This window comes from Tiliqua scincoides, chromosome 3 (assembly GCF_035046505.1).
Source record: "Tiliqua scincoides isolate rTilSci1 chromosome 3, rTilSci1.hap2, whole genome shotgun sequence".
Lineage (NCBI taxonomy): Eukaryota > Metazoa > Chordata > Lepidosauria > Squamata > Scincidae > Tiliqua > Tiliqua scincoides.
Window position 1 is genome coordinate 65,952,106 of NC_089823.1, and position 26,921 is coordinate 65,979,026.

Here is a 26,921-nt window from a genome sequence, read left to right on the forward strand (position 1 = left end):
TGCTTCTAACGTATTTGAAGAAGCTTTTATTATTCCCCTTAACGTTGCTGGCCATGCGTTCCTCATAGTCTCTCTTGGCCTCCCGTATCACCTTCTTACATTTCTTTTGCCACAGTTTATGTTCCTTTTTATTCTCCTCATTAGGGCAAGACTTCCATTTATGGAAGGAAGCTTCCTTGCCCTTTACGGCCTCTCCAACTTGGCTGGTTAGCCATGCGGGCACCCTCCTGGATCTAGTGGAGCCCTTCTTTCTTTGTGGTATACACCTCTGCTGGGCCTCTATTACTGTTGTTTTAAGCAGCCTCCATGCACTCTGGAGAGTTTGGACTCTTTTTACCCTCCCTTTCAACCTCCTTCTAACCAGCCTCCTCATTTGAGGGAAGTCCGCCCGTCGGGTTTTTGTGAGAGATTTGCCCGGTATTCGATTCACCACTGAGGAACTGCAACTCTTCCCACATACATACATCTGGCATTAAATTGAGAGCTTTTATGTCTGAAGGGATGGATTCCAGTCAGACTTGGCCTGCTGCCATTTTTAAATTAACAATGGTTTCCCAGAACCTAGGCTCATGATTATAACTCTGATGGAGTGACCCGATTTGACCCTTCCTTGGTGGTTAGGAATTTGTCCATGCCAAATTCCATTTGTTCAGAATTTCAGCCCTGATTCCACTACATTAACAGATGCCCTTTCCACATGTCTAGAGTTATATCAGAAAACCGCAACCAAATATAGTAAAAAGCTTTCTGCTACAAAATCTTCAAGGTAGTTTCCATGTGGCACTTGTGACTCAACAAGCTGGAAAAATAGTTGTCTTTAGCAAGCTTGAAGGCATTCCTTTCCCGTTGCCTTGGCCTCTATTTTCATTCTGAATATACCCCCCCCCCTCCTGAAAATACAGTTGGGATAGAAGCAGCAGTCCTATACAGGTGTCACTGGGAGTAAGTCCCATGGAACTCAATAGGACTTACCTCTCAATAAAAGGCATAGGATTGCACTGAAGGTTAATTTCAGAAATAAAATAAAGAGAATGGTGAGAATCAGACTGAAATGTGACCATTTGTATGACTTCATAGACAAAGCTCAAATTTATGGGAGCTGCCATATTTGTTTATGGATAGTGACTGTTTTCGACAACTGCACATGTGCTCCAATCTGCTGGTGACACGTGCTGATGACAATCTGCTGGTGACACATGGAGGGGATCAGAAGAAGTACCCACATAGAAGGCTCAGTTGTGGGCAATGGGCAGGGAAAATAGAGGGCGGGGGGAAACAGTGAAGAGCCCAGCTGCAGAGCACTGAGCCTACTTTGGGAGTACATTGTTGTTCAGAAGGCCCATACCATTTTGATTTAGGCCAGACTCAGTCATGGACCTCTTGGAGAATCTGATGAAAGCTATGGACCCCCTCCCCATAAAAATGCACATGCATACAATTTTGGTGTCTGCTTCACAAATCCCCTAAAGCCCATTCATGCACACTAAATTAAGAACCTCTGATTTAGGCTATTCAGATTTTACTGGTAGCCATGTTCACTTCTTAATAAAATTAATAAACAAGTATGGTGAGTGTATCTATTTTATTACACAATCAGGATTTTAACTACACATTCAGCAAAAGGTGAACACCAATTTAGAACCAGTTTGCATGAATGTTCAAAATTGTTTATTTTAATTAATTATGTGAATGAGCAAACAAATCTTTCTGGGGGAAACAACAAGGAGAAGCCCATGAAGTTTTGTAGTAAAACATCACTCTCTGGGAACAAGAGAAGTAAAGAACAAAGTATGTCCCTGTGATAGCAGGCCAATTTATTTTTAGTTGGAAAACTAGCCCTGATGACACTATGCAAGATCAAGTCTGTGTATTCCTCTGAATAGCAGTTGCTGGAAAGCAACACTGAGAGAGGGCTACGAGTATTTACTTACATGAACTGCTTCCATGCTTCCCAGAGTGTTTCCTGGCCCAATTCAGGGTGCTGTTTTTGACCTTTAAAGCCCTGTATGGCTTGGCCCAAGGTGAGCGACCACCTTCTTCAGTATAGTCTGGCTTGTCCCTTCCGGTCATCAGAGAAGGTCATCTTACAGGTACCATCACCTATGGACATGGGAGGGGCAGTGGTAAAAAAAAAAAAAATAAGGCCTTCTTAGTAGTGTCACCAACTTTATGGAACACCCTCTTAGGGTGCAATCCTAACCAACTTTCCAGCACTGGCATAGCTGTGCCAGTGGGGCATGTGCTGTATCCTGCAGTTGGGGGGCAGTTACGGAGGCCTCGTCAAGGTATGGCAATGTTTGTTCCCTTACCTCAAAGTAGCATTGCCCTTATGTCAGTCCAGGAAAATGGGTCAGGATTCTGCCCTTAGTTTATGAACTGCTCCTTCCTTAGAGGTTTTCCGGCAGGGCCTAAAGACATTTCTCTCTTCAGGCACACCTTCTGAATTTATGGTTCTTTTAATATTGGGCATACTGTGGGTTTTTATGGGAATGTTTTTAATGCTGATTGAATTTTACAGTCCTTGCCTTTTTAATTAAGAGGTGACTGCTTCTGGTTTGTTTTATTTGACATTTCGAGGATGTTTTAATGTTTGTATTGCAATTTATAGTTTTCACAGCCCAATCCTAACCAACTTTCCAGCTCCAAAGCAGCCACAATGCAGCCCTGAAGCAAAGAAACAAACTATACCTGGTTGAAGAAGACTCTGTGACTGCCCCTCCAATGCAGTACGTACCCAATTGGCATGACTGCATAGAAGCAGGATAGTTGATTTGGATTGACCTGTAAATGTAGTAATTTTTATGGCTATGTAAGCCACTTTGGGTGCCATTCAGGGAGAAAAACAGGATACAAAAGAAGTAAATAAATAAATTTGATTGGGCACTATGGTAAACAGGATGCTACATCCAGTAGGCCATGGGTCTGGTTCATCAGGATGGTTCATCATTAGCTGATTTCCACATACTATGGCCAGTAGATAGATATTCATTTTGAGCTACCTGTCTTAGGCCCATATCCTAACCAACTTTTCAGCACTGGCTTAGCTGTGCCAGTGGGGTATGTACTGCATCCTGCAGTGGGGTAGCAGTCACAGAGGCCTCCTCAAAGTACAGGAATATTTCTTTCCTTACCTCAGAAGTGCATTGCCCTTATGTCAGTGCTGGAAAGTGGGTTAGGATTGCGCCCTTAAGCTCTTTTCCTTGTATAATTATGTGAACTCAGAGCCCAATCCTCAGCTCTGCACGCCAGGTCACCATCGGTGCACACTGTCACAAACATGCCATAAGGCCTGTTTGCAGGCCCTAGCACCAGTGCTCTGCCAGTGCTAGCCCAGCGCTGGCCGGCACTGGGCTAGCACCGGGCGAGCGCCGGAGCTCCGCCACTCGATGGTCGCATGGACCGTCAAGCAGCAGAGAAGTAGGTGGAGGTGTGGGGGGGGGAGGAGGTGTTCTGGGAAGGGGGAGGTGGAGGGAGGGGCGGGAGAGGGCAGGGAGGAGGCGTTTCAGGGAAGGGAGCGGGACGGGAGGGAGATGGGTCCAGTAGAGCTTTGCTCCACCAGATCCAGAACCTCTGTGTTGGACTTGGCCGCCCAACATGGAAGCTCTTGATTCTACGCCAACCTTTGGGTCACCGTAGAATCGAGTAGCCACATTGCAGGGTTACTCGCTTTACCCAGGAGAAGGGGACAAAAGTCCTCTTCTCCCAAGGAGCCACCTGCAGCCGCCTGGAGTGTGCTGGATGCAGTAGCAACTGTTTTCGGCGCCAATACATCCCCCTGCGTTGGGCAGCTCAGGATTGGGCTGTCAGTTACCTGGCTGTAAAATGGGAATATTAGTGCAAAATGAAAGTTATTTTGCAAATGTAAAAAAAGTATATATGGATATGTAGCACTTTGTATAATATTTGTTTTGTATTCTTTGATATTTGCCTTATCAAAGTCAATTCGTCTATAATTAAAGAACTGAACAAGCATGCTAATTAAACTGCTAAGAACAATGAGAGCTCTTAATCTCCCATGCCTAGGAACTAATGTTGCAGTGGGCTATGACCTCTTCCTCCATTCATTCCTTCAATACTGATTGCATCATTGGAGGTACAGTGGGGAGATGTCAACCAATTGTGGCATTAAAATAGATCTCCGCAAAGCAGTATTTGCAGAAGCTGCAGATTCTTCTTGAGATGCTCTTTTCATTTCAGCAACACTATGAAACATTTAACTGTGACATCCAGAGATCACAATATTTTGTCAAATTATTCAGAAACTAACAGCTATTAAGGAAACCTGAATACCAGTATGCTAGTTTAAGAATAAATCAAGGATATAATCTTTGTGTGCAAGTGCTGGTGGGTGGCTATAATCACAAATCTCTGGAGGGAAAAAAATATGTTTTGCTTGGAAAGGTTCTATTCATTACCCAAATGTCAGTTTTCTTGAAAAAGAAAAGTAAATACGTGTATTTGACTTTCTTTAAAAACAGAAACCATTCAAAATATGCACCCATGAATTATTTTCAGAATAAGCTTCAGCAGTGGTTCCCAAACTGTGAGCCAGGGGAGCTATGGAATGCTCGTGAAAAACCTGCCATCCTATATAATGTATGGGATTGTAGCTGTAATGGGGAGCTGCAACCAATGGCCCAGTAAGTCAATGGAGCCACCAGCCAAAAAAGTTTGGGAACCACTGAGCTACAGAGTGTTCAAGTTTGTGCTGTTAAAACTTGTTTGGCTTTGTGGGCCAAACAAAATATGGTCTAAGGCATCGTACACAATAAATAAAAAATGCCCTTTCCCGCCCCAGCAGGGGACGATGTGTGGATGGAGCTTCCATGCACACCTATTGGACAATGCCTATGGATATCATGTATGTCAAGCAAGAGGACTCCTTATGCATCCACACACCTTTTTGTAAACACAGTTCTGTAATGTGTGTAAACACAAGTTTCTGTGAACTTCTTTCAGTAAATCAGGGAGGTGGGTACTAGGGTTTGTTTTTTTAAATCCATGTTTCAAGTCTATCATGGCTGCGCTGAAAGTTAATCCAGCAATCATCACAGGCTGGGAGAAACTGACAAGAAGAAAAGCTTCAAAGATGTTGGATGAAACTGCTTAGCGGGAAAGTAAAGATAAGGAGATCATTGTCATTTCAGAGAATTATTTTGACCCAGTGTTGCAAAGTGAACATGGCAGCAAAGTTATTCAAGCCTGCAGCAAAACTACTTCCCTCATCTACTGTGTGAAGACTGGACAACACACTATGAGGGATTTAGAGGAGGATCACACAGACTCAAAATGCCATTGCTACATGTTCTGTCGGATTGTGATGAAGGGCCCAATCCTATCCAACCTTCCAGCAGCGGTGCAACTGCAATGCAGCCCCTAGGTGAGGGAACAAATGTTTCCTTACCTTGTGGAGGCTTCCATAACTACCGTTCTACCATAGGATGTAGTGCACACCCCATTGGCATGGCTACATCAGGGCTGGAAAATTGGATAGGATTTGGCCCTAAATCAGTTGTTTCCAAACTTTGTTCCAAGGCAGACAAGTTGTTATCAAGCTGACAACTGGTAGTGTGCTGCAATCAGTCGGTCCAGAAACATAAAAATTTACGGCTCCTGTGAGAATAAAGTCTTTCTGTGTGGTTCACCACAAAGTTAGGTGCCTTATGCATCATTGCTCTGGGCTTGCTATCAGAAGTTTGGAAACATCATTCCAAGGCTGTATTCCTACACACACTTATCTGGGAGTTCCCAATGAACTCAACAGGAGGGGTGGACTGCATAGGACTACACTGTAAGTGAACGTAGGGGTTCACAGCAAGCAAACCAAGTGAATAAGCCACTTTCTTGGGCTATAGTAACATGGCACACCGAATAGATCCCGAAACGTTAACTGCAAAATCTACATTTTCTCTGACAACAAAAAATATGCTGGCTTTAAATTAGGCCTAGTATATAGAAGTGATGGGGTGCCACTGCCTCCGTCTTCCTCTCACTCTCATCACAGGAGAGAAGGTTTGGAGAACTGATTGATGTGGCTAGGTGGGAGACAAAGGAGGCAGGGATCAGGCAATTGTGGAAGGTGGGGCACCCCTCATCAGTTCACCATCTCCCTCCAGTCCATCGCTCAAAGTGGCCTCTTCAGTTAGCTTCATGGCTGGGCTGGCCCTAGCTCTCTCTCTCTCTCTCTCTCTCTCTCTCTCTCCCCCTCCCCACACACACACACACACACACACACACACACACACACACTCTCAGCAAGAGCAACCAAACATTATAGTTGCATGGTAGCAGGCAGGAGAGAAGCAGGAGGAGTGTGTGAGGGGATTGAACATAATTATAGTGCCACTGGGCTCAATGGGTGAGCCCAAATGTGGTGGGATGGATATGGCCCATGGACTGTTTTGTGGGGACACTTGCTGTAGACAGGAAATGCACAATACAGGAATGGATTCAGTGTTTGTGTTTGGGATGGAGGCCATGATCACTACCACCTCCAGAGCCTAGGTCAACCAGGCAGTTAGACCTGGGCTCCGGGCTGAACTTTATGGTCTCCATGGCCAAGGTTTGCTGGGTGGGTAGATCTGCCCCCACCTGGCCTTGGAGCCTAGGTCTACTGGCTTAGTAAACCTGGGCTCCTGCCTAGACTTGGAGCCCAGTTCTACTGGCTGGGGACAACTGGGCTCCCATTCCAGCCAGTCTTGCCAGCGCCTGCACAGTGGGCATTCTTCTCGTGCCCGATTTTGCTCCCCAGCCTGCTGTGAGCCCTTGTCTGCTGACAGTTTACAGGGGTCACACACTCATGGCCCCTACCCTTGGATCTGCCCCTGACTTAATATGAGTGCATTTTCATTTTTGCTTACATTTCCACATTATGATTCACAGGACTATTTTTCATGTGGAAAATGGAATATGTGATGCTGGAGAGTCTGAGGCCATAACTTCTGCTTTCTAATTTGGAATGTGGTCTGAAGCAAGTTGCTTAATATTTTCCTCCTTTGGATTTACTGATGAGAATAAAAGTCATATCACAAGGGTGCTGTTGCAAAATGCTATTGTGTATATATCTTTGATTCGCATGCACTAGTATGATCAAAATGCAGCTAACCCATGAAGATGTACACCAGGGGTGTCAAACTTGCTTCATACAGCAGGCCAAATAGCATTCATGGTACCTGCTGAGGGCCAGAAGTGATGTCATTAAGCAGGAAGTGATGTCATTAAGCAGGTCATGATCAGAAATAAGCATTTTCTCTCTCTCTTTAGCTGCAAATGACAGAAAACACTCAAATATGGATATTTTCAAGATATTAGAGAGCCCAGTTTTCATGCAGGCTGCCTTTTCAGCAGGGACACCTCAGTACAACTCAGCAGCTGATGGTGGTGCTGGGAGAGCCCGAGGGCCAGATAAAGAGCTTCTGAGGGCTGCATTCAGTCTGTGGGTCTTAAGTTTGACATCGCTGATGTAAACCAATTTTACCCACATTGGAAAAGCAGCACAGGAGTGAATGAAACCAAGCTGGTGCTCCTCCATTGTCAGGTTAATCCAAAAATTTATGCAGCAGTGACTCAACTGTATACTTCCAGCTTTTCGCTGAACTTTTACAATCAGATCAGGACTGACAAAACTGAGATTCGTCAGCGCAGAACAAGATAATAAAAGGTGAACACTCTGTACCAAAAAACAACAAAGCCGAGTACATCTTTTAGCCCATTTCGCTTGCAGAGTGTGGACTGCTCAGCAGGCAGTGGTAATCATTCCCTCTTTCGTGGAAACTTTCCAGCCTCGCCAGTTTGGATGTTGCTGGTTTTACGCCAGGCAGAAAAATAAGTATCCTATTAAAAAAAACTACTAAACTAAAATCAGTACTAAATGAAGGATTATAAAGCCTCAGGCATGTGGCAACTACATGACTCAGGCTAAAACTACATATGGTAAGTTGTGTATATCTTCCTTCAGTTGCTGTTTTAACAAAAAAAAAGCTTCAAGTTCATAAATTTTCTTCCAGAGAGGGAAAAGAAGGGGGGAAATGCACTTTTGAGTGGAAAACAACTGGATACGAGCACTTTTGAGTGGAAAAAGGATTCAGCAGCCACTTCCTCTGTGCAATTCCTCCTCTTACAGTCTGATCCTGTCTGGGTCATGTACTGCTACCGCAAAGCCTTCAGAGGCAGCACACATTTCTGGGCCGCTTCCACATATGGGAAGAGGTCCAATGTGTGCACCAACAGCTTTTGGAGGCTCTGCTGCTCTTGGTAAGTTGGTGGCAGTGGCGCGTCATGAACTGAGAGGGGGAAGGCCAAGGGAGTTTGAGGGCAGGGAGGGGGGTGCAGTGAGCAGGGAGGGAGTGGATCCCAGCGCACCAACATGTACCAGGATCCTATCCCCTCTTTTCACACCAACCTTCCCTTTTCTCTCCTCAGACTTACACCAGCTGTATAGCTGGCATAGGTCAGAGGAGACCCGTAGGCCACCAGGAGGCCTATGCAGAGGTAAGTAGAAAATATTAAACTTACCTCTGGCAGGCCTCCTAATCACCCCACCACCACCACTTGATGCAGCACAGACTTCATCAGCGCAGCTGCATCGTTGATAATGATTGGGGATTGGGGCCTTAAACTCTCAACCTTCAGAGACTGCTTTTCACTTTAAAAAGAATCATCAGAGGAAGAATATGTGTGACTGCATGCCATGTTTATTTTCAGCCTCAGCTGTTGTCTTGTAAACTCACCAATGTCTGCTTTCACAAATCAAGAAACTATCCAATAACATGGGAAGCACTGCCGCACATTTTTCTAAATATAATCAGTCTTCTCTGCCTCCCTGCATGCGTTATGCAAATGATATTTATTACAATATAGTCTGCCCTCATCTTCCAGAGTCAGCATGTAAAATTAAAATAATGCGTACTTAAAACTAACTTGAAAATTCCTTGCATCCCAAAAAAGTACTGTCTCTTTAAAAACTATGAGAGTCATGCAGGAACTGAGACTGAGGACCCAATCCTATCCAGCAACCAGAATGCAGCCCAGAGGTACGGGAACAAACGTTCCCTTATCTTGAGGAGGTCTCCAGGACTGCCCCAGCACCACCGCAGATTGTAGCATGGACCCTGCTGGCACAGCTTCATCAGCTCTGGAAAGTTGAATAGGATTGGGCCCTGCCTGAGGAAACAAAATCTTCATTCTCCAATCTCAGGCTCATAGGGCATGTATTTAGTACGTTGCATGGAATGGCTGGAAGAATCACCTGTACTATTTAAATGATTGTTTTTCTCTGGGGTTTTTATTTGCCGCATGCATGTGGTTGAAGTCGAATGAGGTGCAAGTGAAGTGCACCTAAGATACTGTATATGTTCTAATTTTGCTTAATGTTTTTGGGTTTGGGTTTGTAAGGAATTTGAAAATTTTGTGGTACTCAGTTGGAAGAGGACAAATTGATGACATATGAGAGTAGTAAAGATCTTTTAAGAGATGGAGGCGGTAGAGCCATCATTGCTTCTCAGGCCCAGTTCAAGAGGTGCAAAGAAGACAGGTCAGTGAGGGTGTTTGGAGAACATTTTGGGAGGTTCCATTGAAAATGTTCATCCAAGAACTTTTGGTGCAGCCCTATTCTTATCCACCTGTGAGTTCAAATGGCACACATTTGTGATTCAGCTAATGTAACTGTCCTCACAGGAACCAGACAGGCACTCCAAGGCTATATGAAGATTCTATGAATGGAAGGAGAACTATCTACAACATGGTCAGCTGGGAGAGCAGAGACATGATGAGAGAGCTTTGGGCAAGAATAGCAACTGGGCACTAGCAATCTGTGTTCCACTGCATGGGTAGAGGACAGAGCAAGAGGAGCTGGAACTGAAACCCTATCCCTGCCCACTAGAAGCTTTTCAGAGTGTCCCCTTTGGCTGTATTTATTTAGCACTAGTAGTGCGTCATCATCAGACAGAAAGTGGCTGATCTGCTCTGTGAAGCGAGGCAAGAAAACAGGTCACAGTCCCTCGGGTTGTCATTGGCTTAGGTGCTCTGCTGTTGCAGAGCATAGTAGCTCTGTGGCATGGGAGACTGCTAAAGAATTAGACATCTTTGGGCCACAGACCGTGAGAGCAAGTTCAGAAATGCATCCAGAATTCTTAAATACAACTTTGCAAATGAATCACTAGCCATTAGCCTCCTTTCTCTTCCATCCATTCCCCCTTCTTCCATCTACACAATCTGTCTGTATGTTCCTTCTGTATTTGAACATAGTAATCATATCTGCATCCTCCTCCAATCCTAGCGATACCATTTTGCTTTGCTTTGCTTTCCCTGAGCACACATAGAGGGAAAACTCATGGAGCGTTTCTTTTTTTCTTTTCTTTTCTTTTTTTACTATCCAGAGAACTAAATGTATTATGAATGTTCCAATCCCTGCTTGAGCCAGTGTGTAGTCAATTCATTTCAAGGCAATGCAAATTGGGAAATAGATTTCTGCCGGCCATTACCCAAGCAGCACCAGACTTTGCTCAGGCCATGCTTAACATGACCAATTTACTTATTTGTTCTGGGGCCTTTTCCCAGAGGAGGTGAAATCCCTGTTAAGGCCAGCTGATTCTTTCAGACTGGATTCAAAAGCCTTGGGGCAGGAAACTGTGTCAACACATCACATTCTCACCTTGGATTAAAAGCCAAACAATGATTCACCATGTATGGAATTTGTGTTTCAACATATTCTGATATGAAGTCATGATTCTTGAAGGGGCTTTCTTTCAGGTAGGGTAGCTTATTAGCCCATTGGCAGATATCACTAGCAACTGGCCCACTAAGGACTGAGTCCTATCCAACTTTCCAGTGCTGATGCAGCTGTGCCAATGGGGTGTGCGCCACATCCTGCAATGGGGGGGGCAGTCAAGGAGGCCCCCTCAAGGCAAAGAAACATTTGTTCCCTTGCCTTGGAGCTGCATTGCAGTTGCATCAGCACTAGAATGTTGGTTAGGATTGGGCCCTAAGTTTGATGGGTCAGGGAAAGACCAACTAGCACCCTGAAGGCAGCCTTCCCCTTCTGCTATCTACATGAACAGCAGAGGAAGCAGACAGACAGTAAGAACACTAGACTCCACTTCCTGTTAATGTTCTTGCTATTCTCCTCTAGCATTCTTATAGCACAGCGGTTCCCAAACTGTGGGTTGGGACCCACTGGTGGGTCGCGACCTTATTTTTGGTGGTCCCATAGCAGCTGAGCAGAGCCTCCAATGAAAATACCAGTGATGGAAAGATCAGATAACTAATTTCTTCAAACCCTGAGGCTATTCAAAAATCATATAACTGCTAATTGCCCTGCAAAGAGCTCAACTCTTGCAGTTTGCAAGCGTGTGTAAATATAGATAAAAGTTAGAGCGTCTTTTGGGGGGTTATTATTACTTGTAAATAAATAATTTCTTTGTAGATGTCTTTTTTTCAAAAGTCTCCTAAAGGATTAAAACCTCTGCTAACTGAGTAAGAGGCACTTTTTCAAGTGGGTGCTCCTCTTTTTTTAGCAGGGGGAGAGTAACTGGCCCTCCTCACCCCAGCAGTGTCTTTTCTAGTGGCTGCCTGCTGGTGTTCTTTTGCATCTTTTTAGATTGTGAGCCCTTTTGGGACAGGGAGCCATTAATTATTTGATTTTTCTCTGTAAACCGCTTTGTGAACTTTTTGTTGAAAAGCAGTATATAAAGACTGTTAATAATAATAATAATAATAATAATAATAATAATAATAATAATAATAATAATAATAATAATAATAATAATAACCCTCAACAAGTGGGAAACCCTGGCCTCTGAGCGGCCCGCTTGGAGGCAGGTTGTGCAGCATGGCTTTTCCCAGTTTGAAGAGACACTTTGCCAACAGTCTGAGGCTAAGAGGCAAAGAAGGAAGGCCCATAACCAGGGAGACAGACCAGGGACAGACTGCACTTGCTCCCGGTGTGGAAGGGATTGTCACTCCCGGATTGGCCTTTTCAGCCACACTAGATGCTGTGCCAGAACCACCATTCAGAGCGTGATACCAGAGTCTCTCGAGACTGAAGGTTGCCAATACAAAAAAATATATAATAATAATAATAATAATAATAATAATAATAATAATAATAATAATAATAATAATAATAATAAAGCTAGGTGGGTCCTGATAGAGTGTCATTTTCAAAAGTGAGTCTCAGTGCTAAAAAGTTTGGGAGCCACTGCTCTACCAGCTAATAATCTAGGTCAGTGATTTTCAGCCACTGTGCTGTTGCACACTGGTATGCCATGGATGGTTGACAGGTGTGCCATGGGACTTTGGGGAGGATTATTATTAGTAGGGCAATTGGGGGATTTGAGCCCCCTATCAGCAGCATGGTGTGCCTTGTCAATGGTCAAAAAACTGATGGTGTGCCTTGACAATTCTAGTGCCTTGTCATTGTGCCCTGAGATGAAAAAGGCTGAGAATAGCTGGTCTAGTTTTTTGCTGTCTGCTTTCTTTAAAAAAAAAAAAAAAAGCTTCCTTTGTAAAGTGCTTGCAAATGAAGAGAGGTGAATCAGTGTGACAGGGGGAGGGGGAATTTGAGTAGGGTTCACTACCATTCACAGTTTTGGGTATCTGAGGTGGCAGCAGGAACGTTTGCCCCATGGATATGAGGGGTGCCTATACTTATCCATACATCTCTCAGAGCCTCACTCTTTCATTACCCCGGAGTAATGGGCAACTTTATTGTGGCAGTAAACTCAACTTTCCTTGGATGTTAAAGAGCATTAACGACGTCTGCTGCTTTTTCAACAGCCATAAAAGCAGGGTTGGGCTCCACTCCATCACTCATTTCAGGTGATAATCTTATGCAGCACACATTGGATGATGATGCCTCTCGGCGTGCCCTTACGCGGACTTCTGCATCTGCTGACGTCTGACAAAGGGTGTGTCAGATAACTTCAGAGGGCAGGACGAAAACACTTCACTGTGAGCCTTCATTTGGCATTGTCCTAGATACTAGGAAAACAGCGTGCCTGACAGACTAACTCAGCATATCCTTCTGGATAAATGCCACAAACTGGTAATCAGCACTGGAATGATTTACTCATTGAAGGATGACACTTGGACTACAATTCTTTACAGGGCTGGTGGAGCATAGTGGCTTAGGCTGCAATCCTATACATGTTTACCTGGGAGTAGGTCCCATTTAACTCAGTGGGATTTGCTTCTGAGTAGACATGCATGAGATTGGGTTGCAAGAGACTGAGATGCAGATCAGAACTTCCTCACTAAATCTCACCTCACCATGAACTCATTAGGTGGCCCTAGGGAAGCTGCTCTCTCTCAGCCTCAGCTCCCAAATGCAATATGGGGGATAGTAATTCTTACTTTACAAGGTTATTGTAAGGTCAATTCATGAGAAGTGCTTTGCACACTCCGAGCACTATACAAATACTAAGCGTTACTACATGCTGCGCCCAAATGGGAATTAAGCTGCTCCTTTTTGTCCATCTTTCTCATTCTGCCCCTCTGCCTCCCGTTTAATTCTCCCTTCTAGCTTCCTCCCACTACTGACATCATGTATCAGCCCTTCCTCCTGTTATAACAAGTAACTTTTCAAGGAGCCATTAATCCCACCCTCTTGATGATTGTATACAATGCCATTTCCCTTTTCTTTCAGCAATTGTCTCCTTCCTTCCTTAGCTAGCCATACACAGCCCTTTATCTGGCCTTGAGAGGTTACTCAGTTGCCAACTCTTTCCTTCTAGGGAGCTGTTCTTTTGCCTTTGTATCTGACAAAAGCTAATATTAATCACAAAACTTTTCAATCCCACCCATCAGAGTGATGCCAGAGCCATTCCCAGAATCTACAACAAAGAAGACCTTGTGTAACCAGGAGCCTGTTTGTGCCATTTCCCCTTTAATCAAATACATCAAATGCTGTATTGAATGTCTGCCCCTTTTGGGGCAAGGCACTGTAGCTAGTACAGAAACATGATCTCACAAAGCATGCCAGCAATTGTGACATGACAAACTAGCCGTGGAATTTGAAAATGTACCTTCATTTCTCAAAATTATGTCTCGGCAGGGTCAGATGTTCCCATTATTCTGCTACGGTTACACACTCAAGTATTCGTTGTTTCTATTCCATTTAAATCCTTTTTCTTCCATTTCTGATTAACTAATTAACTTTTAGTTTGTAAACTTTTCAAGTTAGTCATGGAGTTTAATAGTTATAGAGTTTAATAATTATAGAAATTATAATGAAATAATCGAATATTGGAACTGGCTTGCTTTCATCCACCACCAGTGATCTGGAGTGACCTTTCTTCATAAGAAGAAGACACCCCAGGGAGCCGGTCCTTGAAGCTATGGCCACCTGGCTGGCAGTGCGGAGCCAGACTTTTTCAATGGCAGTGCCAACAATGTGGAATCAACTCCCAATGGAGGCTCCTTTGATGGGAGAGTACTTAAAAGTGGCAAAGAGCCCCAAGTAACTAGAAGCCAAATCCTATCCAATTTTCCAGTGCTAGTGCTGCTGTGCCTATGGGGTATGCACTGCTTCCTGTGTTGGGGATACAGTCACAGGGGCCTCCTCAAGGTACGGGAACGTTTATTCCCTTATCTCGGGGCTGCATTGCAGTTGCACCGGTGCTGAAAAGTTGGATAGGACTGGTCCCTAGGGCTCCAATTCCTTCCTATCCTACACAATGCAGTTGCAGTACCGGAGTACACGCTGGATGCTATGCTGTGAAGAGGTGACCAGGTGGCCTGGGAGAGTTAAGTAAAACCATTTTTTAAAAGTCCATTTTTATTTTTTTTTACTTACCTCTCCAGAGGCTGCCTGGCCCTCAATGGGTCTCCTTGGACTTACACCAGCTATTTTGCTGGCATAAGTCCAAGGAATGGCAGGGGCATGTCAGGCTGGGAAAATGGAAATAAGATCGCTGCGTGTACTGCTGCCACAAAAATCCACCAACTCCTGCCCACAAACAGCCCCCTGTCCTCTCCATCCAGATCCTCCCACAAACCCCCCCCCCCACTGCCAAACTACCTACACCAGCGCAGTGTCTGGGTGCCGCTGGTACACACATGAAGCCCCCAATTATTTGCACCAGTAATCCCACAGTGCGCAACTCAAGTGCACTTTTGACAATCCCATAAGAGGACTTATGATGGTGTTTTAAGGTATCTGCCACCAGAAGCCATCTGTACGCGACTGGGCTGCCCAGAAAGGATTTTTTTTTTAACAAAGGTACTTATTATTAGTCAGTCAAAACTTCTAGTCTTAAAAACAACTGCTCTTATTATTTGCCTTATATGTTTGGAGACGTGCAATTCATAGGCACTGAAATGCACATAAATATCTGAGCTTGGCAAAAGGGTAGTAGAAGTTCCTGTTGGTCATGAGGAAATCACTCATGTTCCTGAAGCTCTACCTGGAAATAGGGTAGCCACACATAGACAAGAGAGCTAGTTACAGCCCCGAGGGAGTGTGGAGTGGCTTGGTCAGCTGGCCTTGCGTGAGAAGACATTTTTCACTGTGCCAACGCCATCCCGGACAAGTCGGAGTGACAGCTGCAACTATAACCAAGTGGTGTGACTCTCAGGATGGCTGGCCGTTGGAAGAAAGCTCTCCATCTGTTCCCTGTCCGTCAGGGAAGGCAATAGCAGGGTTGCTGGGCCTGATTTTTCAAGCTCACTCTTTGCTCACCTCACAACAGCAGGGCCTGTTGAGTGAGCATAAAGAGAGCTCTACTACCGAATTGGCCTTTTCAGCCACACTAGACGCTTTTCCAGAACCACCTTTCAGAGCGCGATACCATAGTCTTTTGAGACTGAAGGTTGCCAACAACTACCATATGGCAGGATTCCACCTAACAGGGTAATATTTTCAAGTATTCGTCCATCCAATTGTTTAGAGCAGTGTTTCTCAAACCGTTGGTCGGGACCCAGTAGGTGGGTTGCGAGCCAATTTCAGATGGATCCCCATTCATTTCAGTATTTTATTTTTAATATATTAGACTGGAATGTGACTGCATTTGGGGAAATGTTTCAGATCTGTACTTTTAACGGGCTACTATGTATATGCTTTTAACAATGATAGTCACTCCAGGTAAGTGTGGGTAGGATTCCAGCCTAGGATTGTTAAAAATTTTTCCTGCTCGATGATTGCCACTTCTAGTCATGACATCACTTCCAATGGGTCCCGACAGATTCTCATTCTAAAAAGTGGGTCCTGGTGCTAAATGTTTGAGAACCACTGGTTTAGAGCAACTCCACACTGAATAGAAGAAGCTTCCATATGATGGGAACACCACACAAATAATATCCCCACCCTACCCAATGGGGTGTCATCAGTAGAAATATTAGTGGATGATTTTGAACTGGCCCCAACATACCCAAGCAAGGGATAAAAGTCCTCCAGACTTGTGCCTTGGTGGTGATCTCCCTCTTCAGTTTCCCAGTTGTGCTCTTGAATAACCCATGTCTATTCCAATTAGAAGTGGACATTTCCAAAAAGAATGACTGCAAACAGTCAGCTTTGTGGCCTTGGTTCTTCAGATTTGTCAATATTTCCAGATTTTCCCACTGGAACATTTACTTCACCTGGCTGTTCTCTGCTCTGAACATCAGTCACTAGGCAGTGGGTGCCCTCAGTTCCAAAACAGGAAGTAAACAAGGCAGACAAGGACCTTCACAGTTCCTACCCTGCCCCCGCAGGCACCAGTGAAAATAAACTTGCAAGTTAAATAATTCCCTTGTAGTCACATTGGGTAGACATGGTTCTTCTTGCTGACCATCAATTATACAGCTCCTTAGAAGTCTCTATTATTAACTTAAGAAGAACCGTTAAGCAATCTAATTTGGGATTGTGTTTTTGTGTTCTTGTTCTGCATTTTGCAAGGTGAATGTTTGCATATAGTTGTTGAACTTTTGTCTTTTTTTTTTCTTCCAAGTCATCTGCGGAGTGCTTGATTTTTCATGAAAAACAGCGTGGGTGATGTGAGCCTGCCAGAATCAATAGTTTCCAGTAAAACCTTTGATTCCAAAATGTGTCAGTGAAGAAAGTGCTTGGTGTAGTCTTCTCCTAATGCATCCAGCATATCTTCCCGGTGGAATAGGAGAGTGGAAGTTAAATGTGAAGGAGATAGATAAAATGTAAACCACGTTGGCCCTGACACTTTATCCCACCCAGAAGTGGGGCTGCACTTAGAACTCACGGTTTGGCTATGAATAGGCTTCTGTCAACAGTTAAGATTAATGCTGGCTAAAGTGGCATTTATCTTTGAGGCTATTGATTAGATTCCTTTCTAATTTTGCTGCTTGCGTGGTCCTTGGCGTTTATACCATACATGGGTAAATTGAATCTTTGTTGGTCCTGAACAGGTTGCTGAAAGGTCAGAACTTTTGTTCAGTACATCCTTTATCTTCCCAAACATTATACACCTAATCCCCAAAGGATATGCCACATAAGTGAAAATGCTCTAACAAAGATGCTTTTTTGAGTCAGCATGCAAGGTTATTTGATGAGCAATGCGTGAACACACGCATTACCTTTTCAGCATGAAGTAGCAAGATGATTCTCCTTCAACTCTGTTTTTATTGGGCTGTACATCTCCAAAGTGAGTTAGTCATGACTGACAAGTCCCAAATGGGTCGTTGTGTTTGCAGCAGAAAAGAAAAACCAACAAGGAGCCTTGTGGCACCTCAACAGCTGCCAAAGGTATTCTAGAACATGCTTTTGTGGATTACAGCCCACTTCATTTTAGGCATGAAGTTAAATTCCCAGTTGACAGGTATATATGCAGATGGGAATGGAGTTTAAAAAAAAATTGAAAGCAGGAGTGACAGATGGCATGAATGACTAACTGCACAAGCCTATGCAGACGTAAATCCAGAAGTACTTATTCAGAAATTAATGTGATTAAGATTGCAGTCTTCACCCCACTGAAATTAATGGGACGAAGTTGCAAGCCATGATGTGTATGTGCAACCTCCTGATTTCAGAAATGGGTTATGTCAGAATGCCAGATGCAAAGGAGGGCAACAGCGTACAGGTATCTTGTTGTCTTGTGCGCTTCCTGAGGCATTTGGAGGACCACTGTGAGATACAGGCATTACTAACTTTTGTAGACCACAATCCCATTACCTTTATGTATGTGCTACATCTAATAGCACTTTCTGCTAAGGTACACAAGGCAGATTGCTTACAGTTTAATAGACATGATACAAAAGAGAAAAGACCCAAAGAGGGAGGAGGAAAATAAGTAAGGGGCCAATCCTATCCAATTTTCCAGTGTTGGTACAGCTATGCCAGTGGGGCACGCACAGTATCCTGTGGTAGGGAGGCATAGAGGCCTCTTTAAGGCAAGGGAACATTTGTTCTCTTACCTTGGGGCTACACTGCAGCTGCACCAGTGCTGGAAAGTTGGATAGCAGTGGGCCCTAAATTCTGGTATCATGGCCACTGTAGAATTGAGTTCTGGGATGCGGACGCAAATGCAGGTAGTCCTAGCCTCTGGACTAAACTTTGGTGTCTCTCCTCCTGATGCAGCCAGGTGGAATTTTCCTTTCCTTGGAATTGTTTGAAGCATTTCCTGCAAAAGGGAAAAAAAACCCTGTTGTTATATCAACATTCTGCATTAGGAAAAAAAAAATACAAAAACATTAAGATTTCTTCCTGTTGATTCACATTGTTTAGTACTCTTGAAGCAAGCCATAGAACGTCCCAGGGCCAGCTGCTACAGGTCTGTTTCCTTAGAAGGAGAGAATACTGGTAATGTATAGGGTTTAAAAAATAATAATAATAATAAATAATATCAGTTTATTTTCAAATATGCAAGCCAAGAATGGGAGAGCAGGCATGTCTCCAGATAGGCAGTAGTAGTCTTCAAAGTTAAAGCAATATCAGTTCTGTAAACAGCATGCCCCCTCAACCAACTGCCAAGGATTTCTCTCTCTTTTTCTGGCTATGTTCCAAATATCAAGTTGCTTCTTTTCAGTCCCGTCCCAGATAGGGTTGGTATGTCATACCTAGTAGTTACCAGCCATTAAAGCCATTAATCAAAAGCCATTAGTCATCAGCCATCAAAAGCATCTTCTAGCCATTAATAACTACTCAAAGTGCATATCTACCCATTAAACCAGGGGTGTCCAAAGTTTTTAGCAGGAGGGCCACATCAGCTCTCTGACACTGTGTCGGGGGCCGGGGGGGGGAAAGAATTAATTTACATTTAAAATTTGAATAAATTTACATAAGTTGACATAAATGAATATATTAAAGATGAACTTATATGAATGAATGAAGGTCTTGCAATAGCTCAATGCCTATAAAAGGCCTTGCACAAAGCAAGGCTGGCTTTTCCTTTGCTGCCGCTGATGCATCACAGATGTGAAAGACCAAGCAGTGGAGGGAGCTTTCATCCCACAGCTCACACGAGAGGTCAAACAGTCGCCCTCACGCTGAGAGAAGTTGTGTTGGGCCAGTGCGGACTTCAACAAATCTCCAGAGGCTCATTGGAGACTGGGGGCTCCCTGAGGGCCGCATTAAGAGGCCTCGAGGGCCGCAAGTGGCCCCCAGGCCGGGGTTTGGGCACCCCTGCATTCAACTAACCAAAAGATGAGGAAAAGGAGAACCTTTCTCTATGTTGTACTTTCACGTTATTTTCAACAAACCAAACTCTTCTCCAGTGCCTATGCAAAGAAAAACATCAGTTGCAAGGAGCAATAGTGTAGCTGGGGGGGGGAAGCACACTAATTATCACAGGTGCTTCAACCTACTGTGTAAATGGCCCTGCCCCCTCACCATTGGAGCCATTCTGGTTAGCAACAGCACCGCAGCTTAAGCCTATTTAAAATAGAGAAGGTCTTGAAGGACGTGATCTGAGGTGACATGATCGAGGAACCTTGCTGGAGTCAAGCAGTGCCTGGATGGGTGATTGCCTTGTGTGCCCCATCTTCAGCTCTATGATGGAAGGAAAGTGGGATATGGTTGGCAACCTTCAGTCTCGAAAGACTATGGTATAAGCCTACAGCACCCGGTATTCCCAGGCGGTCTCCCATCCAAGTACTAACCAGGCCTGACCCTGCTTAGCTTCCAAGATCAGACAAGATCAATTAATGATTTCTGAAAATACCTGTATAATCAGGATTTGGCCATCAGCAATTAGAACTGCTTGGCAAATAGTGCAGCTTCTGGGATAGAAGTGATGTACGTTTTCCTAAAAATCATCACAACACGCTCAGGGCCAGTGCACCCATGAGGATGGGCGAAGTAGTGGCAGAGAGTCTTGCCCTACCCTGGCTAGTCACCTCACCTTACTCCTCTGCTTCCCCTCTTGCTCCTTCACTCACTGTCCTGAGAGCCTTGCTTTCTGCGCATTTCAAAGCAGGAAACTGTGAGGGAAATAGTTCAAGATAACGAACTAAGGCCAAGACGAGACAGGGAACTGAGGAAAGAAGAGGCCAGGGAGAAGAGAATGAACCTAGTTATAGCAGGAAGGAAATTAAAGCGAGATAGGCAACCAGACAGACTGAATAGTTAAAAAATATGGGGTATATAGTAACATAATAATTCTGCACAAAGATATGGTATGTCCACAGCGCAGGTTTGAATTGTGCCCGAAGGCAACTCCCTCAGTTCAAAACTCTGTGAAAAGTCAACAGGCCAGCAATTAAGGCACCCAGCAATTAAGCTGTGCAGCTCATTCAGGCAAGAAAGTGCAGTATTACCTGAACTTGTTGATTCTTAAGACTACAGATGAGGTAGCAAACCAGGAATACTATCTATACCATTTGATGAAGAGAAGTTGGCAGTTGTGGTTGAATCTCCTGAATTTCAGTAGGCATCAGCGAGAATCACAAGGTTCCTTTCAGTGTTTGCACTGCCTGAACAACTGTCTGGAGGAGTGAAACTGAAAAGGATTTCCAAGAAAGATCTCTGCATCTACTGGAATGCTGGACATGTAACCTTCCCCTTCCCCTCTTCCTGCAGCTGTCCATATAAAAAGGTTCTTTCTCCACCCCCCTCTTACTTTGCTCCCCATAGGATCACACAAAGCTGCCACAGCCATACTGATATAGTAGAGGCATGTCTATCTTTAATGGCCTCATGGAAATAAGGAGAGTGGAGACAAAGGCCACAGATTATACCTGAACTTTTTCTTGTTTTGTTTTGGATTCATCGTTGGTATATCATTATCACCTGGTATGTTGGCAATCAAAGCTGAGTGGATCCATGCAGAGGTCAGCATGTAGTCAGACCATCATGTGACTCCAAGGGAGCAATCCTAGATATCTGAAAGTAAGCCCCAATGAATATAATGGGATTAACTTCTGAGTAAACATGGACAAAGGCTTGTGCCTCAGAGCTTGCACTTTTTTCATGCATTGACTGTATTCAGTGATTGCTTAACAACCCAATGCTGTTAGCAGCATAATAATGTATAAACCACTGAGACACACAAAAAGTTTACAAAGTGGCTTATGCAGCAAAATAAATAAGTAAATGGTTCTCTGTACCCAAAGAGTTCACACTCTGAAAAGATTTGAAAAGAGACACCAGCAAACAGCCCCTGGGGAAGATACTACACTGGGGATGAAATAGGACAGTTACTCTTCCCCTGCTAAATATTAAAAAACCATCACTTAAGAGGTGCATCTCGGTCAGTTAGTGGGGGTTTCTTTTCAACTCACATTCTCAACCTGCCAATTTGAAGTGGCCCCAAGTCAGGCAATTATTGAGCTTTGCTTGTGAAATGGGAAATGAAAAACAGTTCTGTGTGGAAGATTGTGCCCAAACTTTAAGCTTCACAGATATAAGCCTGCAGTGATTCAGGGCAGCTCAAGGATGGCCTACCCACGAGGCCAGGTGAAGTAGCCATGCCGAGCAATGGGAAGAGCAAACTGGGGCGGGGGAAAGACAACCCATACCTTGCGCTTGCATGCTTGGTCACTTCACCCTATCACCATTCCAATCCTTGCTTGGAGTCAGCAAGGAGAGGATAAGGAAGTGATGGCAGCCATGATTTACCTCCCCCTCCTCCTCCATGTCACTGCTGAAGATCAAGGAGGTGGGACTAGGGGAGATGGTAGGGGGCTGCTGTGAGCCTCTTCTCCTTCATGGAGTAGCAACAGGATTGTGGCAGCGCCTTGTACTACCCCATAAACTCCTCCTCCAGCACCTCTTCAAAACAGACTGGGCAGGAGGCTCCAGAGAGCAGAAGACTTCCACTCAAGCTCCTCCCACTCTACTTGTTTTGAAGAAGCAGTGGGTGCAGAAGGCAGCAGAGGTCATAGAGGCACTGACAGCAATGGGGAAGTGCAGGGCATGTACACACTGACCCATTTACACATAAAGAAGAGGGACTGAAAATTAGGGTGCCACTTCCAAGCACTAGTTCAGCTTGGGCTGGACCTGGAACAATCCATATATTATGGTTGCTACTAGAGGCACTGCTGTCTCCTACAGTGAGCACATAATGCATGGATACCATACATACATTTTCCAACATGCCCCTCCTTGTATGAGAACTATGGTCCAATCAGGTTTTCCAGACATTTGTAGAAGCATGATATGTGTAGTTGTGTGCATGGTATCAATACATTGCATGTTTGCATCAAGAGACTACAAGTGTAACACAAACACCAGTGCTTCCCGCAGCAATTAGAATGTATGGCGCAACCCTCGCTTGCCATTTTATGATATTTTTAATATGCTAAGGTCTTTGCAGTTCTCCTTATCTCATTCATCCTCTCGGTGCGTCTGAGAGGCGGCTCCTTCTAATGCCACTGTACATACTAAGTAGTGTGGCTCTGGCCACTGAGCTGAAGACACCCAGGCAATCCCAAGACAGAACACAAATTTAACCCCTGGGTTCCTAGTTATGAAACACACATTCTGTTCATGGGTCTTTGCTGTGACTTGTACAGTAAATCCAGAATAGCCCAAATGCCAGAAAACAAGCCACCCCCATTTAAATGGATGCAACGTGTCAATGTTTGGCCTGTAACTTGAGCTGGATATCAGGCCCTTCTTTCGCACACCCTTTCTGCACCTGTTCGCAAAGGATAAACTCTCTACATTCCCAACTGCTCAATCCCTGGTTGAGTGCTTCAGATTCTTACGAGAATCATTGGCAGATGTCCGGTTACTGCCACTGAGGAGAGAGTGACTTTCAGGAATACGTAAGGCAATTGCGTCATTATTGTCCTTTACATTATTTAGGCCAGCTGGGTGGTGGATTTTTTGTGAGGATTCCATGGCTCCTCTAATTGATTTCCATGGCTCCCTGGGGAGCCACGGCTCACAGTTTGGGAACCACTGATTTAGGTTTTGGTTGATTCAAGTAAAAATGCCCTTGAGTTACAAGGGAGCCCTGGTGAGTGGGAGCAGGGAACAGGAAGCCCTCCTCCCAGCAATTCTGCCTTAAAATGTTCCTCTGCCCCCACTTTACCTGGAAAAGGCATGTTTGTTGTGCTAATGTGTAGTTCCACCCCAAGAAACTTCAGTAACCTCCCCACACATCTGAAATGTGGGAGAAAGGCTTCTGGCAGGAAGAATGTTTAGAAAACATCTTTATCTTGGTTTTTGCTCCAAACAAAACAACAGCAACCTTATTTGGGGTGCCCATTTGAGTGTGTGACTCAATGAGTGAGGTGAACAGGTAGACACATCTTGCCAAAGATGCAGTCATACTAGGAAGCGACAAAGATAAACAATGAAGAGCTCCAAGAACTTCCTTCTTGGTTCATTTGCCTGTTATGAGTTCAGATACTAAATATCATAACAGGCATTACCTTCCCAAAGGTTTTTCTGGTTGAACAGAAAGGTTTTTCTAAACCCAAATTCAGAGAATATTTCTGTCTGCTCTCCCACTCCCAGCCACTCCCTCTGGCTTTTGCCCCATCATTCCCATGCATGAAAACTGTAAGGTCAGAACTCAAAGCTGTTGCAATGAGATTTGATGGCCAGACTACATGTTATGCAGGAGACCTGTGATTGGTTGGTTGGCAACCTTCAGTCTCGAAAGACTATGGTATAAGCCTACAGCACCCAGTATTCCCAGGCGGTCTCCCATCCAAGTACTAACAAGGCCTGACCCTGCTTAGCTTCCGAGTTCAGATGAGATCAGGCATCTACAAGGTGACAGTTGCTGCTATTAGCTCTCATAGAATCATTCTGTTTAATTTCATGAAGCAGGTTAACCCAGGGGCAAAATGTCCAGGTATCTACAAGAAAAATAATGTCCTACACCTTTTCCCCTATTACCACTGCTCCTGTCAGAGTTCCCCCACCTCCGCTGCATGAGAGTAAAAACAAAGACAGTAACAGGTCTACCATTTAATGTTTCATTCTGGCTAGTGTCAGTTGAGTGGATGGCTGATATCACTGGTGCTGCATCTCTGCGGTCAACTGCCAGTGCCTGCAAAACTGTTCCAAAGACCGGTCTTATTTATAGCTACAAGTGGAAGCATGCAAAAATTCATGGAGGGCCAAACATGTGAGAAGCCAAACATGTGACTGTATCCTTTTGGGTTCCAGACTCCCAGTATAGGGCTCCTACAAAGCAATCCCATGCATGTCTCCTCAGAAGTAAGTCCCATTTATTTCAAAGGGACTTACTCCCAAGTAAGTGTATGTAGGATTGTAGCCCTAATGTGTTCAGGAAATCCATTGAAACCAGAGCCACACCTGACAGTGGCTGCACACAGGGCCTAGGAGAGGGGGGTAAAGGGGGTAATTTGTACCCAGGCCCAGGGTCAGAAAGGGGGCCCAGGAGTCAAAGGAGGGGGCCCCAGAAAGTTCCTGGGATTTGATATTTTCCTATCTCACCTGAACGTGCTGCTTGTGCATGATATAGGGAGCACAACTGCAAGCATGCAGTGGCAACTGCTGCAGCAAGCCATGTACACTGGGCCTGGGAATGCATCCATGACCCTCCTTAACACTGTGTCACATCTGGGAGGAAACTGGCCTGTTACAGTGGCTCTGGCTTGTGGATCTGATAACCATGAAAGAGTGTAAAGGAGCTCAGGGACACAGCTGTGGGGCTACAGCTGCTGCAGAAGTTTATTTTGGTGCACACAGGACACTGTCCATTCTAGTGTGAGTCTAACTACAACGATGTTATTTTTCTGAATGGTTTTCTATATTTCAAAGATTTTAGAGAAACTGTGTTTCCATATTACTTTATCTAGTTGCCAGTGCCACATGGTTGGGTAGACCTGGGCTCTGCATCAAGAAGCCTGGTAAACCTCGGCTCCAAAGACTGTTCTGGCTGTCAGCACCCCCCCGCCTTATTTTGTCTCCTGTTCTGACTGCTCCTACCGCCCCCCTTCCCCTTTGGGAAGGGGCCCAAAAGAAACCAATTTTATCAGGGGGTACAGGAAAACTGTACCCCCTGATAAAATTCCTCTCGGAGGCCCTGGCTGCACAAGAAAGAGAGTACAGTGACTTGAGCAGTGAGTATTCCTCTTTCAAGTCCCTGATTGGTTATAAAACCCACTAGTTAGCCTCAGGTAAATCACATACTCCCAGTACCCACCTCAGAGGATTGTTATGAAGTTAAAATGCAACCCTGATTTGTTTGGTGAAAGCACAGGACACAATTTTAATAAGCACCTATTAAATTCTATAAAACTGGTCTATGCTTTAATATTGCACTTCAACCAAAGGTATATATTCAGAGTTTGTGTCAACCTTTGCATCCATACAGCAAGAGCTTCTCAGTAGCTTATAAATCAACGGTATTTTTCTATAAGCAATAAAGACAACGAAGAGACGACAGGCCTTGAGAACAAGGTTGCCACATCTATTAGCATAACCAAGTAGACAGTGCTGTCCAGATGGTGATCAGTGAACAGTTAAATGCAGCAGTTCGGAAACTTTGACCAGATGACTTCCTGATAAAGTTTATACAAGTACAGCTTTGTAAAAATGTGTGTGTGTGCAAGGATGCTCATGTCTACGTGCCACATGCCCTGAATCGGAGGGGGAGGGGTAGAATTCCAGAAGGAATCAACTTGAAAGAACGGCGCATGAATGTGCAGGGTCATCATACCCCTCTTGTACCAAACCCCCAGGGACACATCAAAAACGATGTCATCCCCACCCTGCAGTGCTTTGTTTACATAGACAGGCTCAGATGGGAGGAAGGGAATCATGAGTTCCGACAGTGTTTACAGCTCTTTAAATCAGAAGCATATTAATCAGATGAGTCTCATGCCCACAGCAATTGGCCAGAGTGTGTACTGAGAAGTATTTCTTACAAAGAATCAGATTGCATCACAAATGTGCGATTACTTGTGCGTGATGCTTTTGCCGTCCTGGAATTCTGTGTCAAAATGCTTCAACAATGTGAATTGGTGCACTTCAAGAAGAGCAATGCAGTCTTTTGTTTACTTTGATCTCATCCGTGCTTGATTTTTAGGAAAGGAAAGGTCAGAGCCATAGATGACTGGAAGCATCACCCCTCCAGCTTGGAAGCCTTTCTCCCTCAACCCTGATTGTGAGGACTTTCTTGCAGTTGCTCAGAGTGGAACTTTGCATTAGCATGGGAAATGTTTCCCAAATCTGTATTGTCAGTTTAATGGTAATGGGGGGGGGGATTTGTATAGCAGGATTGCTAGGAAGAGGAAATGCTTAATAACCAATTCTCCCTTGCAATCAACCCCTCTACAGCATTGTCCCTTAGTGGGCTTATTTCTGAACTTGCAACTGGCTGGGGGTTTGGAGGCAGGAAGCAGTGAGTGAGAGTGAGAGCTTGCAGGAAAGGATTAGCATCTTGTAAAACAGGGTAGGGTAGGATGAAGCAACTCCCTCTCCCTTGCCAATTCTCTGCTGCAAATGGCCCCCTTCATTAGCTTTACATGGGATGGATACCCCATGCCTTATAGCACATAGTTCTACCATCTGTAGTGAGATAAATAAGAACATAAGAACAGCCCCACTGGAT

General features: G+C 44.5%; 1 pseudogene; it reads right to left on the bottom strand.

The window, feature by feature from the left end:
- Nucleotides 1–24,007: 24,007 nt before the first annotated feature.
- Nucleotides 24,008–24,130, bottom strand: LOC136646409 (5S ribosomal RNA; annotated as a pseudogene).
- Between the last annotated feature and the right edge of the window lie 2,791 nt (nucleotides 24,131–26,921).